The following is a 23115-nucleotide window of genomic DNA, read 5'->3' as shown; positions in this document are numbered from 1 at the left end:
ATCATATCTGAGTCCAGCTCCATCACGCAGAAACACCAGCTCCAAAGAAGGGCCAACTGACATGGCAGTGAACTCTATCTGCCATGACCATAGAATCTGTGGGTCTCTTTAGCCCTCAAAAGAACCAATACCTGGGATTGTATCTACTTTATCTGTCTCTGAGACTCTGCTCAGGTGTGTATAAGGGCAATCCTTCTGACAACCTCCAGACTCTTTTTTAGAGACTCATAGCAATATAAACGCATTTGTCCTTTCCATTTCCCCCTTACTTTAGGTCAAACAGCATTTTTAACTCCTGTTATTATATGTAGACAGGGATATTCTGCTGGTCTGCGTTGAATCTTTAATTCAAGGTCATTTTCTAGTTATGTCATCAGCTGGTACTTGGTAGTGATTCCTCGGTGCCAGGGAGTCTCATCCCCGGGTGTCATGTCCCATGCTGGGGAGAAGGCACTGCATTTACATGCTGAGTTTGGCTTCGAGACTGGCCACATTTGAGTAACATGGAGGCTGTCAGGAGGGAACTCTTAGGCACAGTGCTGCTCTAGGCCTTGATCTTATTTCAGGTGTATAGGCCACAAGCATAGTCATTAGTATCAGGGGATCATGTTGGACCCTCATTCCTTCCTGGTCCTTACCGTTGCACCTGGGGGACTGCTGTTGCTCCCCTAGGGACCACGACAGAGCCCCCCCTTGCCCAGGAACCCAGTACCTCTCAGGTGTTGTTTTTAATTGTTTCCACTATGAGTATATCCAAACATTTCCATGCGCCCTGGACACATGCCCTAGATAACTCCCTGTCAACTGTATATCGCCTGTCAATAACATCCCATACCAGTATTCCTCCACTGCCATTTTTGAACCACTCTGTCATCCAAAAATTCCTGAAGAGTGAAGACCAATATAATGTCAGGTTCCCTAACTAGTAAAATGGAATATAGCGATGAGTTTAAAGGTTAGATATAGAATACATATTGATTTGGAAAAATTCTACATCCTATCCTTTTCTTTTCTTTTTTCCCTAATTATCGAGCTTCTCTTCACAAGAGCCTTAGATCACAGTAATTCATATATACAATATACAGTACTCCCACATATCCATTATAAAACCTTTTCCCTTCCACAGCGATAGTCTTTTATTCATATCATATTTACTGAAACTGATGTACAGATATTGAGACAATAGCTTTCAAACAAGGTGACATCTGTGCTTACATTGTGGTCCATACTTTAGGCTATACAGTTTTCTAAATTTTTTAGTTTTACATTATGGTTTACATTATTAGTCTGTCATCCCCTATATGTTTTTGGTGTAATATTACATGTTTTATATCCATCCTTGTGTACTCTTGTGAAACACTTCTTTTCCCCTCACATTTACTTTGGTTCCATCTATTCAATATCTATTTCCCCCTCCCCTTGGGGCCCACAGTGACAGTCAATCTTCGTTTCTTGAGGAGCCATGTTCAGAGATACTTGCAACAGTGTTGAGGGCTTGACTTGCTCAACTGCCCTAATGCCCTGGGAGCCACCCTTTCTCTTGAGAGATACAGTTCCCTCTATTTGATGGCATTAGTCTTCCTCAGGATGTGGGTCTACCTTCACTCTCATTATATGGGTCTCTACCCAATGGTATAACCCTCTCTGGCAAAATGAGCATTCAGATATTCCCTAGGAGTCTGTCCTGCGTCAGATTATCCCCTTGAGTATCTTAAACAGGTAACTTTCCTAATTATATTTTGAAAAGGTTTTCTTAGCCAACACCTGACAATCTCCTACGTTCATATGTTGCCCCACCCTCCCCCCAATTTCTTGGGCAATATTACCCATCCACCCATCTCTAGCCCCCCTGTAACCCGCAAAGCCCCACCCAAAGGTAACCCTATGCCCCCATTTTATCTCTTCCTTGTGCACATACTTACCTCCAACTTATCATCGATTTCACCCATGTAGATGTCAGCTTACATCCTTCCTCTACCCCCAATTTCCTGTAAGCCTATCTTCCAGTCTCTAGCTCTCTGAGGCAGCTTGCTTATTTCGTATCATTGAGGTCATGTAGTATTTGTCCTTCAATGCCTGGGTTGCTTCACTCAACATAAGGTTCTCAAGATTCATCCATCACGTGTGTTTGTAGTGTATTTGTTCTTAAAGCCGAGTAGTATTCCATTGTATGTATATAACACATTTTATTGATCCACTCGTCTGTTGATGGGCATTTGGGTCGATTCCAACTTTTGGTGATAGTGAACAATGCTGCTATGAACATTGGTGTGCATATATCGGTTTGTGTCCTTGTTTTCAGTTCTGCTGGGTATATACCCAGCAGTGGAATTGCTGGGTCATATGACAAATCTATGGTTAGTTTTTTGAGAAACTGCCAAACTGTCCTCCAGAATGGTTAGATCCTTCTGCATTCCCACCAGCAGTGGATGAGTGTTCCCATTTCTTCACATCCTCTCCAGCATTTGTATTCTTCTGTTTTTTTTTCATAGCTGCCAATCTTATGGGAGTAAGATGGTATCTCATTGACGTTTTGATTTGCATTTCCCTGATAGCTAGAGATTTGGAGCATTTTTTCATGTGCTTTTTAGCCATTTGTATTTCTTCTTTGGAGAAGTGTCTATTTAAGTCTTTCCCATTTTTTAAATGGGTTGTTTATCTTTTTATTTTCAAGATATAGGAGTTCTTTATATATGCAAGTTATAAGTCTCTTATCAGATATATGGTTGCCAAATATTTCCTCCCATTGTGTAGGTTCCCTTTTTTTCTTTCTTGACAAACTCCTTTGAGGTGCAGAAGACTTTAATTTTGAGGAAGCCTCATTTATCTATTTGTTCTTTTGCTGCTCCTGCTTTTGGTGTGATGTTCATGAAGCCATTTCCTATTACAAGGTCTTGTAGATGTTTCCCTACATTGCTTTCCAAGGTTTTTATGGTCTTGGCTCTTATATTTAGGTCTTTGATCCATCTTGAGTTGATCTTTGTATCAGGTCTGAGATGGTAATCCTCTTTCATTCTTCTACATATGGATATCCAGTTCTCCAGACACCATTTGTTAAATAGGCCATTCTCTCCCAGTTGAGAGGGTTTGGTGGCTTTATCGAATATTGTATGGCTATATATATGAGGTTCTATATCAGAACTTTCAATTCGATTCCATTGGTCTGTGTGTCTCTCCTTATGCCAATACCATGCTGTTTTCACTACTGTAGCTTTGTAGTATGTTTTGAAGTCAGGAAGTGTGATTCCTCCAATTTCATTTTTCTTTTTCAATATGTCTTTGGCTATTCAGGGCCTCTTTCCTTTCCAAATAAATTTCATAGTTAGTTTTTCTAGTTCCTTAAAGAAGGCTGTGTTGATTTTTATTGGGATTGCATTGAATGTGTAGATCAGTTTTGGTAGGCTAGACATCTTAATAATATTTAGTCTTCCTATCCATGAGCAGGGAATATTCTTCCATTTATTTAGGTCTTCTTTGATTTCCTTCAACAGTCTTGTATAGTTCTCGGTGTATAAGTTTTTTACATCTTTAGTTAAATTTATTCCTAAATATTTGATTTTTTATTTACTATTGTGAATGGTGTTAGTTTCTTGATTTCCTCCTGATCTTGTTCATTATTGGTGTACAGAAATGCTACTGATTTTTTCACATTGATCTTATAACCTTCGACTTTACTAATTTATTTATGAGTCTAGAAGCTTTGTTGTAGACCTCTCAGGGTTTTCTATGTATAAGATCATGTCATCTGTAAATAATGAAATTTTGACTTCTTCCTTTACAATTTGAATGCCTTTTATATCTGGTTCTTGCCGCAGTGCTCGAGCAAGTACTTCTAAGTCAATGTTAAATAGAAGGGGAGAGAGTGGGCATCCTTGTCTTGTTCCTGATTTTAGAGGGAAGGATTTTAGGATTTCTCCATTGTAAATGATGTTGGGTGTAGGTTTTTCATATATACTCTTTATCATGTTCAAAAAATTTCCTTGAATTCCGATCTTTTGGAGTGTTTTTATCAAGAAAGGGTGCTGTATTTTGTCAAATGCTTTTTCTGCATCTACAGATATAATCATGTGATTTTTTTCCCTTCAATCTGTTCATACGGTGTATTACATTGATTGATTTTCTTATGTTGAACCATCCTTGCATACCTCTAACGAATCCCACTTGGTCGTGGTGTATAATTCGTTTAATATGTTGTTGAATATGATAAGCAAGTATTTTGTTAAGTATTTTTGCGTCTAGGTTCATTAGAGAAATTGGTCTGTAATTTTCCTTTCTTGTGGTGTCTTGGTTTGGCTTTGGTACTAGGGTAATGTTGGCATCATAGAAGGAGTTGGGCAATGTTCCTTCTGTTTTGATTTTTTGGAAGAGTTTCAGCAGGATTGGTGTTAGTTCTTTCCGGAATGTTTTGTAGAATTCACCTGTGAAGCCATCTGTCCCTGGGCTCTTCTTAGCTGGGAGGTTTTTAATGACTGATTCTATCTCTTTACTTGTGATTGGTTTGTTGAGATCATCTATTTCTTCTTTCATCAATATCGGCTGCTTATGTGTTTCTAGGAATTTGTCCATTTCCTCTGAATTGTCATTTTTGTTGGAATATAGTTTTCCAAAGTATCCTCTTATGATAGTCTTTATTTCTGTGGGGCTAGTGGTGATATCTCCTTTCTCATTTCTTATTTTGTGTATTTGCATCTTCTCTCTTTTTTTCTTTGTTAGTCTTGCTAAAGGTTTGTCAATTTTATTGGTCTTCTCAAAACACCAGCTCTTGGTCTTGTTTATCTTTTCAAGTGCTTTCTTATTTTCTATTTCATTTAATTCTGCTCTTATCTTTGTTATTTCCTTCCTTCTTCCTGTTCGATTACTTTGTTTCTTTTTTTTTCTAATTCCTCCAAATGTGCAGTTAGTTCTTCAATTTTTGCTCTTTCTTCTTTTTTGATGTATGAATTCATGGCTATAAATTTCCCTCTCAGTACTAATTTGCTGCATCCATAAATTTTGGTATGTTGTGTTATGATTATCATTTGTTTCAAGGTAGTCATTGATTTCTTTTGAGATTTCCTCTTTGACCAACTGTTTTTCTAAGAGTGTGCTGTTTAATTTCCATATCTTGGTGTGAAATCTGGGCCTCTGGCCCTTGCAGATTTCCAGCTTCACTCCACTGTGGTCAGAGATATTATTTTGTATGATTTCAATCTTCCTGAATTCTTTTAGCCTTTCTTTGTGGCCTAGCATATGGTCTATCTTGGAGAATGCTCCATGTGCACTTGAGAAAAATGTATATCCTGCTGTGTTTGGGTGTAATGATCTGTATGTGTCTATTAGATCCAGCTCCTCTAATGTACTGTTCCAATATTTTGTTTCTTTAGTGATTCTCTTTTGAGATGTTCTGTCCAGAGTTGATAGTGGTGTATTAAAATCCCCCACTATAATTGTAGATGCATGTATTCTTTCACTTAGTTTTTCCAGCGTTTGCCTCATGTATTTAGAGGCACCCTTGTTAGGAGCATAAATATTTATGATTGTTCGTTCTTCTTGAGAGATTGTCCCTTTCACTAATATGTAGTATCCTTCTTTGTCTCTCAAGGAGCTGCCCTGGATGGTGCTTCAGAGGTAATCACCGGACATTGTAAATCCTCACAGGGCCCACTGGATGGAATAGAGGAGAGTATGGGCCATGATGTGAACCAATGTATATGAGGTGCAGAGGTGCCCAAAGATGTACTTACCAAATCCAATGGATGTGTCATGATGATGGGAACGAGTGTTGTTGGGGGGGGGGAGAGGGGGGATGGGGGGGTGGGGTTGAATGGGACCTCACATATATATTTTTAATGTAATATTATTACAAAGTCAATAAAAAATAAAAAAATTAAAAAAAAAATTGTTTCACATTTAAAGTCTATTATGTCTGATATTAATATAGCTACTCCTGCCTTTTTTTGGTTATTGTTTGCTTGTAAGATTGTTTTCCAACCATTCACTTTCATCCTCCATGAATCTCTGGGTCTAAAATTTGTCTCTTGTAGACAGTATATAGATGGGTCATATTTCCTTATCCAGTGTCCCAGTCTGAATCTTTTGATAAGTGCGTTTAATCCATTGACATTCAGTATTATTACTTTCAAGGAATTATTTATGTTAGCCATATTTTGATTGGACTTGTTTTGCCATATTTTTTTTTCTTCTCTTATTGTCTTTTTTGTCACTCTTACACTCTCCTCCAACTCTGCCTGTCCTGTTTTTCCCTTTCTTCCTGCAGAACTCCCTTTAGAATTTCTTGAAGGGGAGGTTTCTTGCTGGCATACTCTTTCAATTTCTGTTTATCTGTGAATATTTTGAACTCTCCATCATTTTTGAATGCTAGTTTAGCTGGTTAGAGTATTCTTGGTTGGAAATTTTTTTCTTTTAGTACCTTGACTATATCATACTACTGCCTTCTTGCCTCCATGGTTTCAGACGAGAAATCAGCACTTAATCTTTTGGAGCTTCCCTTGTATGTGATGGTTTTCTTTCCTCTTGCTGCTTTTAGAATTTTCTCTTTGTCTTGAGCATTGGATAATTTGACAAGTATATGTCTTGGGGTGGGCCTGTTGGGGTTTATGATGTTTGGGGTGCGTTGTGCTTCTTGGATATGTACATCTGTCTCAGTAGATTTGGGAAGTTTTCAGCCATTATTTCCTGCAACACTCCTTCTGACCCCTTTCCCTTCTCTTCTCCTTCTGGGATGCCTATAATACATATGTTTGTGCATTTTTCATTGTCATTCAGGTCCCTAAGTCATAGCTGGATTTTTCCTATCTTTTTATCGATCAATTCTACTATCTGTTTGATTTCTGATGTACTGTCTTCCACATCGCTAATTCTCTGCTCTGCCTCTTCTAATCTGCTGTTATTTGCTGCGAGTGTATTTTTGATTTCTTGAACTGTGGTGTTCATTCCCATCATATCTGTTATCTTTTTGTGTATGTCTGCAATTTCCCCTCCAAGTGTTGTCTTCATATTGTTAACCTCTTCTTTTACTTCATTAAATTTGTCTGTGATATATGTTCTGAGATCTTTAATTACTTGTGCAAAGTTCTTCTCCCCTTCCTGATTTTTAGTTTGTTCATTGGATTCAGTCATGTTTTCCTGATTGCTGGTTTGGTTTGTAGATTTTTGTTGCTGTCTGGTCATCATTTTATCTTGACGGGTTTAATCAGTTCCTTAGCTTCTTTGTCTAGTCTTGGGATTAATTAGCTGTTGTTTTTGTATAAGTGTTATATCCTCTCTTTGTCACTTTGTTCTTCTTATTCTAATTTCTTATTGCTGGCTGAGGTCACTTTGAAGGAAAGTATTAGGGCCAGGGAAAGGCAATTGTGTAAGAAAGGAAAATGTGTAAAGTAGTATTGGTAATAAATGTTAACAGAGCAACAATATAAGATCTGGGAGGATGGATATTAGATTCATGTAAGTTGTGTAGAGTTATAGCAGTAAGTAGAGTACCTATAATGAGGTAGTCAACTGAATATGGGAGGAATATGAATTAAAAAGCTAGTGTTTTTGTGAGAGAGGGAAAGAGAAAAGAAAGGCAGTAGTTTCAAGAGTGGATAAAAGACAGAAAACAAAACAAAGGTATTAGAAATTAAGAGTTAGACAATTTGGGGATCAAATAAAGGGAGGTGGAATATAGGAGAGCCAATAGATGATGGAGTATGTAAAGATGCAGGGGAAAGGGGATAGTGTAGGTAGCCAAAATCAATTCACACAGAAATGAGGCAACGGAAGATGAGGAAACCCAGCAAATGTGAGGTGTTCCCTGCAGCACCTATTGTATAGTTAAGATAAAATAAAATAAGAAGAAAATGAGGGACAAGAGAAAAGAGAGAGAAAAAAAGAGGGAAGAATGAAAGAAAGAAAAAGGGGGTGCATAAAGAAAAGGGAGGGCAACAAGTAAGGAAAAGAAAAGAAGATATAGAACACCAACAACAGCAACAGAAAAAAAAACCTAAATAAATGAGAAAGAAAGACCTTGGGGGATACAATGGGAGAAGAAACTAGGAGATAATGCAATATTAGCAACCAGGATAATAAAAAATAAAAAATAAAAAATTAAAATTGAAAAAAGATTTTCAATGGCTTGTACAACCTCCCTCCCCAAAGCCCTTGGAAGGCTGGCCTCGATTTGAGTAACTAAACAGGGATAATCCTAAAGAGCTAGAACAGGTTGAACCAAGAATAAAAGAAAGGACATAATCCACAGCCTCCTGACAACCAATCCACAGGCAAGAGAGAGAAATTGAACAATAAACTCACCATCATATTCAGATGAATAGACATCAGTAAAAAAATTACAAATAGAACTAAAGAAAAGGAACACTTGGCTTAAGCAAAAGAATACAACAAAGCTTCTGGGGAGAAGCAGGATTTGAGACAACTAATCAATGAGTGCTGTAAAAGTCTCCTAAATCAAATCAATGAGTTGAAAGACAATATGGCTAAAGATATAAAGGACATCAAGAAGACACTGGTTAAGCACAAAGAAGAATTTGACAACCTGTATAGAAAAATAACAGAGCTTATGGGAATGAAAGATGCAATAGGTGGGATGAAAACCATATTAGAGGCATACAACAGCAGACTCAAAATGATAGAAGAAAGAATAAGTATGCAGAAGACAGAACAGTTGAAATTGAAAAAAGATAAGGAGAGAGAGAGAGAAAAGAATACAAAAATTGATGAAATTCTCTGGGAGTTGAATGATAACACAAAACCCAACAACATCCTGTCAAGGGAGTTCCAAAAGAAAAGAGAAGGCAAGAAGGGAGATAGTGTAGTTAGGAAAGTAGTGGCTGAAAATTTCACAACTTTCATGAAAGAAATGAATTTACATGTCCAAGATATGCAGTGTTCTCTGATTAGAATAAACCCAAATAAACCTAGTCCAAGACACATACTACTCAGAATGTCAAATGTCAGAGATAAGGAGAATATTCTGAAAGAAGCAGTGGAGAAGCAAACCATCACATACAAGGGATGCCCAGTAAGACCCAGCATTGATTTCTGATCAGAAACTATGGAGGTGAGAAGACAGTGGTATGATATAATCAGAATATTGGAAGAGAAATATTGCCATTGAGAATTCTTTATCCAGCAAAGCTGGCCTTCAAACATGAAGGTGGGTTTAAAATATTCATGAATAAACAGAACCTAAGAGAATTCATCAGAATGGACCCAACTTTTCAGGAAGCACTAAAGGAGCCCTACAACCCAAAAGGAAAAGACAGCAGAGAGAACCTTGGAAGGGAAGGTAGGAGGAAGAATATCAGAAAGTAAAATTAAAAGAGTAAAAACAAGTGTGAAATAAGGTATGACATATGAAAGCCAAAGAATAAAATACTGGATGTCAATAATGCATTTAGAACAATATACTTGAATGTAAGTAGATTAAACACCCCAATCAAAAGATATAGCCTGAAATGCAGCATATAAACACACTACCTTACCCCAGGTATGGGACATGACTCCTGGGAATGAGCCTCCAAGGCACCAGGGATTACTATCATGTGCCAACTAACAATGCATTTGGAAAAAGACCTTGACCAAAATGAGGAAATATTAAATACAAATGAGTTTTTATGGCTACAAGATTTCAAAGTGAGTCAGGAGATCATTCCAGAGGTTACACTTAGGCACATCTCAGCAGAGTCTCATTGACTGCCACAGTTAAAAGGGCCTCAAATAGGAACTCCTAAGATATATCTATATACTATAGGCAGGGCAGAAAAACATTAGAAATTCAGCACCCTGTCAGTATGTGTTACTTTGGGATTTATGCTCCCCAATGGAACAGAATTAGACACATCTATAATTTCCTTGCATATTGTTCTTCTGCCCCTTTTATATGAACCTATAAATAGCACTATACATGTTAAATATATGTCCTAGAGACTTAAATCTTCAGTCTGTTCATATGCCAGTTGAGCTATGAATCTCAGCAGAGTTGCAACAGTTACTCTCCAGTTCTTTGGACTTGCCCAGGACAACTAAAAAAAGATGGATGATGGGCAATGCCTATCCCAAATAAACAGAGAGTATCTACAACTATAAGTAAGCCAGTTCTGTCCATCTGTCCCATGGGATCTAAGCCCCCTCTCAATCAGAAACAGAGTGGGCATCACTATCCCCAAATCATCAAGATTGAGGAATGGCAATGGTAAGTGAGGAATGCAACTATAGACTAAAGTAAACTCATTCTTTTTCTAGCAATGGAAATACTTGTATAATTGATATAAAGGCAGTGGCCACCAGAGGTTCTGAGGGGATGGAGAAAGAAAATAGGAGTAACAGGGGGAATTTTTGAGACACAAGAAAAGATTATGAATTTTGTCAAATGTCTTTTCTGCATCTATTTGTTAATGCGGCATATTACATTAATTTTCTTGTGTTGAACTATACTTATATACCAGGAATAAAAGAGAAAGCACACTTTCTTGATAAAAACATTTAGAAAGATAGAAATAGAAGGAAAGTTTCTCAATTAGATAAAGGGCATATATGAAAAACCCACAGCCAAATATTGTCTCTTCCTGGGGCTCCTTTCTCTCTGGGCTCAGCAGCTCTATTCTCTTCACAAGGTCAGCTGTAGAATACCAAGCTTATCTCTCTTCCTGGGGCCACTGCCATGTCTAATGAGCTGTCTCTCTTTATGCGTGTTCTTCTTCTCTGTGTATTTACTCAAACCTCAAACTCTCTTCTCAGCCTTGTGGTTTTCTCTGTGAGTCCCCACCCCCATTGGTGTCCTACTGAATTGGAAACAAAGCCCTACCATGCTTTAATCAATTAAAAGTGAAACTCTGAATTTAATACAATCTAATATGCCCAAAGAACAGATAAATATACAACCAAATTCCAATATCTATTTTTGGAATTCATAAGCAATATCAAACTGCTACACTGCCTATCCAATTTATTTAGATTTATTCTTGCCCCTTTTTATCTTGTCTCCACATATAACATATAACAAAAGATATTGTTTATATCTTTTAAATTTCCTTAAAACCTATCAGTGTCCTCTTGTTATTTTAGAATAAATTTGCTTACAAGTCTAAGGGCCCTGTTACCTCAACAGATTCATTTCATGTCATATCCCATTTCCACCACATCTAGGGAATCCAGCAGCATTTGTCCTTGTCCTCTTTTATTATCTTGAATGTGCCATGACTCCTCTCATTTCAACATCTTCAAATTCCTGGAATTTTGTCACATACACACCATACTTAACTCCTACACAAGCATTTGGATTTAGTACATACCAGTACTTCAGGCAATCCTCTACTGACACCAAGACTATATTAATTTTCCCCATTCTATGATCTCATAACTCTATGTACTTTTACTTTAAAGCACTTATCCCAAACTATTAATATAAATACAAGTTTGTTTATTTGTTTAGTATTTTACCCCTTTCCCATTAGAACACATTTTACATGACAGCAGGAACCACGACTGTTTTATTTATCATTTTATGCTCATCACATTTTCTAAACACAGTAGGAACTCAATATATATTTTTGAATGTATAAATATTTTCCACTTTAAGAATACTCAAACAGACATCTTAACCACCTATGTCTTGCAATTAAAAAATTCTCTACATGATTTAGGCGAATCTTAGTCTCATAACGAAGACAGTTTTTTGCTTATGTAAATTCTCAGTTTACTTCCAGAGGAAACATGTTTCTGAGTTAGTCTCCTTTCTCATCTTTTGGGATTTAATATCTTAGGAATTTGGATTTCCCTGTGTGCCTTTCCCTCCTCAGGTGTCCAAAGGAGGTCTATTAACCTTAAATCATTAGCTCATTATTACTCATAAATTCCAGAAGCCCATAATTTCTGCATCCTCTATCAGCTGAGAACATGTCATTTCAAATGTAAACCCCTTTCTCTAAACTTCTGTGTCCACCCAGTATAATACCTCTACCAGTGACTGGACTTCAAAGTGTGAGTTTCTGCTCATAACCACAGTAAGTACTAAAACCTTGGCATAGTCATTGCTAAGTCCCAGAGCATCCAATGGCTCATCCTAAAATTTTCCTTCAGTTGCTTTGGGAACATGCTGTAACTGGGACTGGCAACAAAAGGAGATGGATCTGCAACTTGAAAAATATCAGGATCAGAGAACGGTCTAGAAATTACCTTATCTATCAAACAACTGACCAGTGGTTATTTAGTCTCTTCTGTCTTACCTTCAGGGTTCATATAATAACAATTTTACATAACCAAAAATATAATAACAATTTTTCCTCACCACAAATTAAGAAATATTAAAAATAATTTATTTCCTTTGGTGGGATAAAATCTGCTCTTCTCTTAACTGTTTCACACAAATATTAAACTGAAAATGACATTTAAAATGAAGTGGTGAAAAATTCAAAGATATGGACAGTGTGTTTAACAAAAGGATATGTAATAATAAGTGAATGTTTGGCAAAAACACCTAGACTTGTACAGTTAAATGACATAGGCACTTTCAAGCTCTCAAAATGGAATTTCTATGCTGAACTTCTTCAGAACTCATATCTAAATGCCCAAAGTAAAATTAGCTTCATGGACAAGCCTGTGTGTACCTGTTACACATTAAGTTTTTCTATAGATACATTTTATTTGACTTTAGCTCAATTTACATTCACCATAAACAAAGGATGATTTAATCTATTATGAGTGAGTATATGTTTATACAAACATATAGGCAGCAAGAAATATCCAAAAGAAAATACATCTAGTTGTTAATAACTATTATTTTGTTGTTTGTATCACAGGATCACAGGGGACTTTCCTTTCAGATTTGTTTTCTGTATTTAAATCTAATTATACCAAGAATAAACCTACAATAAATTTAATTAAAATTGTTAACAATCCTAATTTTAAGTGTCTTTTTAACTTTGGTACCTACTTCCAGCTTGTTTTTCCTGTTCATAAGCCTACAATAGTTTCCACTATGGCAAACATTTTGAGTATGAAATGCCTTGTGAAATGAGTAATTTTAATACCAAGTATTATGTGTATCTGAAGTGTAGGATGCAAAAAGGTTTATACCAAGAAATTAAACTCAGTGGGTTTGTAGCATATTTGAGTGCTTTAAATGCTATGAAGGATTTTGACCTTTATTTGAAGAAGAATGTGAAGGCAAGAATGTGTTTTAAGCAAGAGAAAAGTAGTTTTAGGAAGATCAATCTGCAGGCAATAAAGACAGAAGCAGGTAGGTAGATTAAGAGACAAGTGTGACCAGACAACATTAGAGGTATTTAAAATTTGAATTCCCTTTTTGTTGTTTAAAACTTTAAGTTCCATCAAAAGCAGTAGTACTGTAGCGAAAGAGTGAAGTACTTTTCCCCAAATTACTTCCAGAGGCTAAGGAAGCTATTGTTTATGAGGGGTGAGGAAAGCAGGCATCTGATTTTCTGGTTTAGGTTAGGCTGACTGAATGGTTGATTGGGCCATTGTGCAGGATAAAAAGTATCTGAAAAGCAATAGAATTTGAGGAAAGATATGAGTCTAGTTGTGAACATGATTCTGAGCATCCCATGGCAGTTATTTCAAGATAATCTAAGATAGAAAACATCTTATTATTTGTTGTTAAATTCTGTATTTAAATGTCTAAGACTCAACCAGAAAAAAACATTACTTCCTATGTAAGTCTCCATTGTATGACTCCTTATATTTACAAATTCAGCCAGATAGCTTAACTTCTTTATCCTATTCTTTGGTAACCAGCTCAGAAGTCCACACAAAGTATAATATTCAAGAAAAGCTTCTTCTCTCCCAATCAGCAACAAACTTTAGGTCTGCAACTCTTTCAAAGGCCATGTTACCAAGGTTTTAGAAGCTTATATAAAACATTAATGGGAGGTATAACAACTTGGAATGCTGTAGCTACAAAATTTAATCACTACTGATTCGTTGTTTTTAAAACTTCAGCTATAATCAGTTAATAAAAATTTGAATCAAGATTTGGGAAAATGTGAAGGAAACAAACACATTCACATGATTCCACAAAATATGTAAGACACTGAAGAAAGGTTTTGAAAAAAAATGGAAAGAATTATATTTATACAGTAACACTAACCTGGGATAACTGAAGACAAGACAGATTTGAGATCCATGTTGAATTTTCTCTGGATGGTAAACACTGGTAATTATGTTTAAGTTTGAATTCTGCTGGTAAAATCCTAGAATTTCTTATTATTTACCTTAAATTAGTACAAGAGATGAACTACAGAATTCATTCTGTTACAGCACCAAATCGTATTATTTAAGATGGTGTTTAATTGTTGTTATGCCTGGTGAGAGCAACATTGAAATTTATTTTTTCATTAGGAAAATATGTCTGCTTCTCTTAAAATCTCTAATAGCTCAAAATTCCTGGTCTCTGAGTTCATCTTGATGGGAATCCCAGGCATTCACAGATGGCAACACTGGCTCTCCTTACCCTTTGCACTCCTCTACCTATTAGCAATTGGTGCTAACACCCTCATCCTCACCACCATTTGGCAGGATTCTGCTCTACAGCAACCCATGTACTATTTCTTAGGCACACTGTCTGTGGTGGACATGGGCCTGGCTACAACCATCATGCCCAAGATCCTGGCCATCTTCTGGCTTGATGCCAAGGTCATTAGTCTGCCTGAGTGTTTTGCTCAGATTTTCACAATTCCTGCTTTGTTGGAATGGAGTCTGGTATCTTCCTCTGCATGGCTTTTGATAGATATGTGGTTATTTGTTACCCTCTTTGCTACTCATCAATTGTCACCAATGCCTTAATCTTAAAAGCTACCCTATTCATGGTGTTTAGAAATGGATTGTTTGTCATTCCAGTGCCTGTGCTTGCAGCCCAATGCAATTATTGCTCTAAGAATGAGATTGAGCATTGTCTATGCTCTAACCTTGGGGTCACGTGCCTAGCTTGTGATGACAGGAGGCCAAACAGCATTTGTCAATTAGTTTTGGCTTGGCTTGGCATGGGAAGTGATCTAAGCCTTATAATATTGTCATATATTTTGATTCTGCACTCTGTCCTTAGACTGAACTCAACCAAAGCTGCATTCAATGCTCTGAGCACTTGTAGCTCCCACTTCATCCTCATCATTCTTTTCTATACTACCATTGTCGTGCTTTCGATCACTCACCTGGCAGAGACTAAGGCTACTTTGATTGCAGTTCTACTCAATGTGCTGCATAACATCATTCCCCCTGCCCTAAACCCTATTGTCTATGCACTTAGGACAAAAGAGCTTAAGACAGGTTTCCAAAAGATGCTTTGTTTGAGTCAAAAAAACAAATGAAACATGGAAACCTCCTAGGGTTTTGGTTTCATCAAAAGTGAATAGTAGAACTTAAAGTAGGATGGAAGAATAAGTAAATGCCTTTGAAATTCCTTTTCACATTTTAAAAATAAACAACTTTAAAAGTATCTAAGGAAATAAACACCTAACCATCTCCAAAATGAGAGGACTTTATACCAAACAATCAGATGAATAAAATTCAAAATGAATGATTGATTTCCACCTCTTAAAACAAAAACAAACGTAAAAAGATAAACATATGTAAACATACATATGCACCAACTCAACACCGACAATGTGCTAAGTCATTGAGGCACAAATTGCAGGTAATGCTTGCTCACTGAGAGCTGTAACTAGGGAGCCAAGAAATTAGTCAGCCTGAAGGAACATCACTCTCATTATATGGGATACAGTGGTAGGAATGGAAAACACTTCAGATGAGCAGATTGCACACACACTGAAATACAGATCTAAGTAAAACACAGGAAGATGACTCAATATGTACAAAAGGAGCCCAAACAGTTTAGATAGTTAGACAAACTTGCTTCTTGCTTCATTTGTCTCTTCAGATCGTTGCTCTGGCTTTTCTGCATGGATCTGTTGCCCAGAAGACTGACTCTCATGTACTACATAACCCAGGCTCCTAAATCCTCTGGAATTTGCTTGAATTGAGCCAATAGGAGGCACTGGCAGGAAGAGAGAGTGCAAGGAGAGGGTTTGAGCCTGCTTTGACTTCAAGAATCTGACTGGATGTGTCCCATATGGCCTTTGCCAGGACGTTCCAACTCTTACAGCTACCAAGTAATATCTTTCCTCCCCTTTCCCTCTCAGGACAAGATTTTCTTCTGATGTTCTTCTCTGGGTGCCCAAGACCCCCCTTTTTTTTTTTCCAAATCCGTTTTTGTTTCCTTAACCCCCCTCAAAATGTGTTAATAGTAACTTCATTAAAATTCTCTTTAGATATTTTTATGTGCTTATTTCTTTTCATGCTGGGACTCTAATTCACCAGCTTTATCTATACCAGCGTTTCATAACAAGGGGTCCGTGAGCTGGAACTGAAATTCAAAAAAACATTACTTCTTATTGGGGCATGTTGGTGTGGTTGTGATATATATATTAAATAATACACCATATAGTGTGGACTTAGTGAGGGGCCAGTGGTTTTCACCTGACTGGCAAGGAGTACATGGAACAGAAAAGGTTAAGAGCATCCCATCTAAGCCATCACCACCTCTCCCAACTGCTACTACTTCTACAGCCACACTGGGATGTAGGTTGCTTGAGGAGATGTGAGGAGATCTTTTGAGGAACAGAAATAAAGACATGTCTAAAGCATGAATCAGATACAGAATTCTGTCCCAGTTTTAAATCTAGCCCTTGGTATTTTTTCTCTAATGATCTTTAAGTAGAAATAAGGTTTACTCTATTGTCATGTATTTCATTCTTATTGTCATGCATTTCCATTGGGCACATGCTTAGAATGCATAATTAGCTAGGTGGACTATTTTTTGGGGTATATTTTGCACAGGGAATTTGGGATGCACCTTGCTAGGTGCTACTTACTGAGTAACACATTTTGTACTGACATTTGCCTTCCAGTAAGATGTAAAAGGTAAATTGTGTCAATTTTAAGGTGTTGAAAATAATGGGAAGGATCTTTCTCATTAGTTTGCTTGTCCAAAAATAATAGAATTTATTATTTTCATTTAAAGACTTAAAAAGAGAAAAATAAACACATAAAACAAAATTCTTTAAAAACAGTATGTTCTAGGAAATGGAAGAAAAAATAATACAAAAAGTATATATTGATCTTTTCAATAAAGATATAATATAATGGTGTTTCTATTAAATAAGAATAAACATGATAAGAAAGAAGCACATAGAAACAAAACAGAAATAACATGCTATTCCAGCAGAAATAACATAAACGTTATGGTCTAGCAGAAATGAAAATGTCAGCAATTTATGCAAGAGCCACTTAATTAATACTCACAGTGCAGAAAAGAAATTAAAAGAAGAAAATTGTGAGCATTCATAAGAAATATAGACAACGGAGTTCCAAAATAAGGCAATAAATGCTATTCAGAAAAGAAAATCATGCATATGGAACAGAAATGTTCTTTTAAGATATAAATTAAGGAGCAGAGATTCTATACAAATATAGACAGTTGTGTCTGTAAATCAAGAGGCACATTCTGGTTTTAAGATAATCCCAGTTAAATCAATGTGAACTATGGTGCATTATTAAATACAAATACAGAGAAGAATTCATAAAAGCTAGGTGGAAGTGAAACAGGATTTCCTGAGATCAGAAACTTGATGGAACTAATTTTTTCTTGTTTCTATGTGTGTATATGTGTGAAATGGAGCCATCTTTCTCTCTTTATGCATGTCATTTTTTTCTGCTTCTCCATGCATAGGCCAGGTGCATATCCAGGTTTTCTAGGGCATGATGCAGAAAAATAATTAAAAAGGGAGTGGGGCATATGGGAATCCACTGCATTTTTGTATGTAACATTGATTATTCCAAGTATTTTAAAAATAAAAAAATAATAAAAAATAAAAGAAAGAAAAGGAAAAGTAGAAAAAAATTAACTAAAAATAAATATTTATTTAGGATATTAAGAGAAAAGAACTAATAAATTTAAAAACATATGAAATCCAAAAACATCACAACTTCCTGAAAAAAATCACATAATAATTTACTGTGTGGTATATATTTGTAATAACATTTAAAGTATGTAAATCTGATATAATTTCTAGCTTACAGAAATGCTGAATATACTTCACCCTTTTTAAAAACATTTTGCCACATTTACTTTATACGTTTTCTCTTTCTTCGCACATGTATATATACATGTACATGTATATACTATTTTTTAAAATATTTGAGACGTGAGTGGAGACACCGAGTCTGTGTACCCTGAAATGCTTCCTGTATACTTTCTAAGAATAAATACATTGCTTTTCATAACCTTAAAACAGTCATCAATGCCAGGGAAATGATGTTGACACTAACCTTATCCACAATCCATACTCCAATGTCGAAGGTCTCTATAATGTCCTTTATAGCAATTATTTGCAGGTTTGGGATCCCATCCATGATCAAGCATTTCACATGTTACAATGTCTCTTTAATAAACTTTAATATGTGACATTTTCTCATATTTCTTTGACTTTGATTTTTTTAAAAGATTGCCTACCAGTTATTTATTTAAGTGTCCCACAATCTGGGATTGTCTGGTGTTTCTCATGATTAGTGTGGTGGCCATTCACATGCTCCTCTCACTTGTCCCTTCAAGAGAAGTCAATTTGGATAGCAGAGTTGCCCAACAGGCCCCGGTTGCTACACCTTTGTATATACCATGGCACTCACACTAAGTTCACACTTCTTTTGGCTGTTCTGAGCCAATGACTGTACACAGCAAGGGATCTAGAGCTGGACCATTCCTGCCAGAAGTGGGAGTCATTAAATGGACAACCTTTGTTTGGGTTTTTCCCATGGGCCTGGCTGAGACCTTCTCAAAGCTGCACTAGAGGCTGATGCTATTAGTCTTTCTTTCCCTCCACCACTTCACAGGTAGCAGACCTGAATCATAATCTAAGGCCTCACAGAATTACTCTTCATTCCTTACGCTTAATACTTCACATAATTTCTGCAATGAATCTAATGAATATCTAATTCCATCTTGGTGTCTGCTTCTGGGAGGACTAGAACAAATAGAGATTCTAAAAGGAGTGGAATTGTCTAGAAAGTATGTGGGAAAAGAAGGTTTTGATCACAAACTTCACAGGTAGCAAGAAGAATCCCATCCTGAGTGGAATATGGACACTGTTAGTGCCTGTCACAAAAGTGTTGGTGAATGGCTGAATATTCACCAATGGTGATATGAAAAAACATGTTTGTGGTGGGAACTATCCCTCCTAATGCAATGATTTCAAGTATCTGAAAGATATGGGAAACAATGACTAGAAGAACAATGTTGCTCCCTTGTTACTACTATATTGTATTGCCACCATGCAGAGAGATAATGAGAAACTTAAGGGTGCTAAGAAAAATTAAGAACTAAGAGTGACAAATGGCAAAGAGACCCTTATATCCTGAAGTAAAATAGAGGACATAGCTGCGGAGCAAACTCTGGGCTTGATAATTAATCACACACTCAATAATTATTTAGTACTCAGCAAAAGAGTCTGTTATATTTAGGTCTAGGCATTGATTGGAAAGCCTGGGCTCCTGAAACATGTGATGTGGATACACAGATGAATAGCCCTGATGTTTTGGTTCTACATACTGCCTGAAACCCACATAGATTCCAAAGTCATACATGCCTCCATTTTAAGATTTAAAGCTAACCTTTTTCAAGAAGACACTGAAGAGATCTCTCCCATACAAGTCTTTGGTGCTTGCTCTCAGGTGCTTTCCCCATCTCCTCTTTAGATTGTCAAGCTAGTATCTAGGGTTACATCCCAGTGAGATTATACACTGAATGAGCTTCATGAAACTGACAGCAGATGCTGGAATCCTCAGGGAATTCAGATTTAAGAGTGCTTAATCAAGAAGAACAGAATGCATGAGAAGATAAGGAAGAATTTATTGACTTGTGATATGATACTTAACACCCTGTAGAACTCCAAGAGATGGGCCAAACTGTTGCTAGAGTAACTCTTCAAAACCTGGAGAAATTGATGGCCCATGACATGTTAAGTGGAAATGCCTGAATTTCTCTGATAGCTGATAGCGATATCAATGAAACAGCTGAAGGAAGTGGGCATGTTGGAATATATATATTATTTAAGGCCAGTAGAGACATTAAAGGATTATGTTCTTTGGAAGGGCCTGGAGGACACAACCTTTGCTAAGGAAACCACTAGTGAAAGGGACATCAGAATCACTAGAATGTTCAGATGTGTCTCTCCAGAGAGCTAGACTGATTTGTATCTATAAAGATGATGGAGACTTGAAGTAATGTAGGACATGTGGGGGCAAATAATGACCAGAAGACTGGAGGAATGTAAATACTTTAACAACAAACAAGGTAAGAGTGGAAGCTAAGGGGACTATACCTGCAGGGAGATATGGAGACAGTTAATAGAACATGGTGTCATCAGGATAAAAATAGACAAGAAGCCAACAAAGCCTCTGCTTAACACCTACAACTGAAAGAATACAAGAACAAAGGAAACTTTTATTGATCTTTTCAAAGAACCATCTTTTGGTTTTGTTGATTTTCTCCATTGATTTTTCCCTCAGTTTCATTTATTTCTGCTGTAATCTCTATTTTCTTTTGCTTGCTTGTTGCTTTGGGATTATTTCCTCCTAGTGTGCAAGTAAGTCTTTGATTTTACCTGTTTCTTCTTTTTTAATATAAGCATTGAGGGCTATAAAATTCTCTCTCAGTACTGCCTTCATTGCATTCCATAAGTTTTGATAAATGGGTTCTCGTATTCATTCATTTTGAGGTATTTAATACTTTCTCTTGCAATTTCTTCTATGACTCACTCATTGTGTATGAGTATGTTGTTTATACTCCATTTATTTATGACTTTTCCCAGTTTCCACCTATTATTGATTTTTTTTATTTCTTCACAGTACTCCAAGTCACACAATCCTGTCTCTTCTTTCAACCTGTGGAACTCCTGTTAGTAATGCTTTTTTAAAATTAATTAATTAATTTCTCTCCCCTCCCCTCCCCATCCTGGTTGTCTGTTCTCTGTGTCTATTTACTGTATCTTGTTTCATTGTCTGCTTCTGTTGTTGTCAGCGGCACGGGAATCTGTGTTTCTCTTTGTTGCGTCATCTTGCTGCATCAGCTCTCCCTGTGTGCAGCACCATTCCTGGGCAGGCTGCACTTTCTTTTGTGCTGGGCGACTCTCCTTACAGGGCACACTCCTTGCGTGTGGGGCTCCCCTATGTGGGGGACAGCCCTGCATGGCACAGCACTCCTTGCGCGCATCAGCACTGCGCATGGGCCAGGTCCACACGGGTCAAGGAGGCCTGGGGTTTGAACCATGGACTTCCCATGTGGTGGATGGAAGCCCTAACCACTGGGCCAAGTCTGTTTTCCCTGTTAGTAATTCTTGTAGGTCATGTCTTTTGTTAGTGAATCCTCTCAGTTTCTGTTTATCTGTGAATATTTTAAGCCCCCTTCCCATTGGAAGGATAGTTTGGTCAGATAAAGAATTCTTGGCTAGCGGTTTCTCTCTTTTATTACCTTAACTAATATCATATCAATCATATCATATCATATCATATCATATCATATCATATCATATCATATCATATCATATCATATATCATATCATATGATGCCCTCTTACCTCCATTGTTTCTGGTGAGAAATTGGCAGTTAATTTTATTGCAGATCCCTTGTATGTGATGAATGGCCATTCCCTTGTTTCTTGCAGAATTTTCTCTTTGTCATTTTGGCATTTGATATTCTAATAAGTATGTGCCTTGGACTATGTCTATTTGGATTAATTCTGTCTGGAGTATCCTGGGATTCTTGGATGTATATTTTCATTACTTTCATCAGAGATGGAAATTATTGGCCAATATTTCGTCAAAAATTCTTTCTGCCATTTTTCCATACTCTTATCCTTCTAGAACTCCCATGACATGTATATTGAACACTGTGGTATGTTTCAATTCCATGAGCTTTTGATGAAATTTTTTCATTCTTTTCTCTAACTGTTCTTTTTTTAATTTCCCCCTTCCCTGCCCTGCTGTTTTTGCTGTCTGTGTCTATTCACTGTGTGGTCTTCTATATCTATTGCTCTTTTAATCTTCTCTTCTCATTTTTCTCCTCTAGGATTCACTGGGATTTGATCCTGGGGACCTCTGATGTGGAGAGAGGTTCCCTGTCACTTGCACCACCTCATTTCCTGGTTACACTGCTCCACTTCACCTTGACTCTCCCCTTCGTTTCTCTTTTATTGCATCATCATCTTGCTGCATGACTCACTTGTGTGGGTACTAGCTCACCACACAAGCACTCAGCTGGCCATGTAGGCACTGGCTTACCATGTGGGCATTCATGTGGGCACCTGGCCCACCACATGGGCACTTGGCTTACAGAGTGGGCAGTGGCTTACCATGCAGGCATGTTTTTTCTTTTTCTTTTTTACCAGGAGGCCCCAGGGTTCGAACCTGGGTTCTCCCATATGGTAGGCAGAAGCCCTATCACTTAAGCCACATCCACTTCCCTCTAAATGTTCTGTCTTATCTCACTGAAAAAGAAAATGAGAGAGAAGATGGAAATAAATAAAATTGGGAATGAAAATTACTACTGACCTCAAAGAAATCAAAAGGATCATAAGATGACATTACACAAAACTGTAATCCAACAAATTAGCTAACCTATATGACATGGAGAAATTCATAGAAACACACAAACTACTGTCTCTAGAAGAAATATAAGACTTCAATAAATCATTCACAAGTAAGAGAATGAATCAGTGATCAAAAATATCCCAATATAGAAAAGCTTAGGACCAGGTGGCTTCACAGGTGAATTATACCAACCATTTCAAGAGGATTAATACCAATCCTTCTATACTCTTCCAAAAAAAATTGAAGAGGAGGGGAAATTACCTAACTCATTTTATGAAACCAGTGTCAGCCTAATACCAGAGTCAGATAAAGTTACTAAAAGAAGAAAAAAATATGGAACAATCTCCCTAAAGAATCTGATGCAAAAATTCTCAAGAAAATACTAGCAAACTGAACCCAGTAGCATATTAAAAGAATTATACACCTCGATCCATTGTGTTTTATTACTGGTATACAAGGAAGGCT

At 36.9% G+C, this 23115-nt stretch overlaps 1 pseudogene; it reads left to right on the top strand.

The window, feature by feature from the left end:
• The first annotated feature begins 14358 nt into the window (after positions 1–14358).
• On the top strand, positions 14359–15317 carry LOC105745819 (olfactory receptor 56B1-like; annotated as a pseudogene).
• The last annotated feature ends 7798 nt before the right edge of the window (positions 15318–23115 follow it).

The sequence above is a fragment of the Dasypus novemcinctus genome, chromosome 10, assembly GCF_030445035.2.
Source record: "Dasypus novemcinctus isolate mDasNov1 chromosome 10, mDasNov1.1.hap2, whole genome shotgun sequence".
Lineage (NCBI taxonomy): Eukaryota > Metazoa > Chordata > Mammalia > Cingulata > Dasypodidae > Dasypus > Dasypus novemcinctus.
Note: the sequence above shows the minus strand (reverse complement) of the source record. Positions and strands in the feature narration are given on the sequence as shown.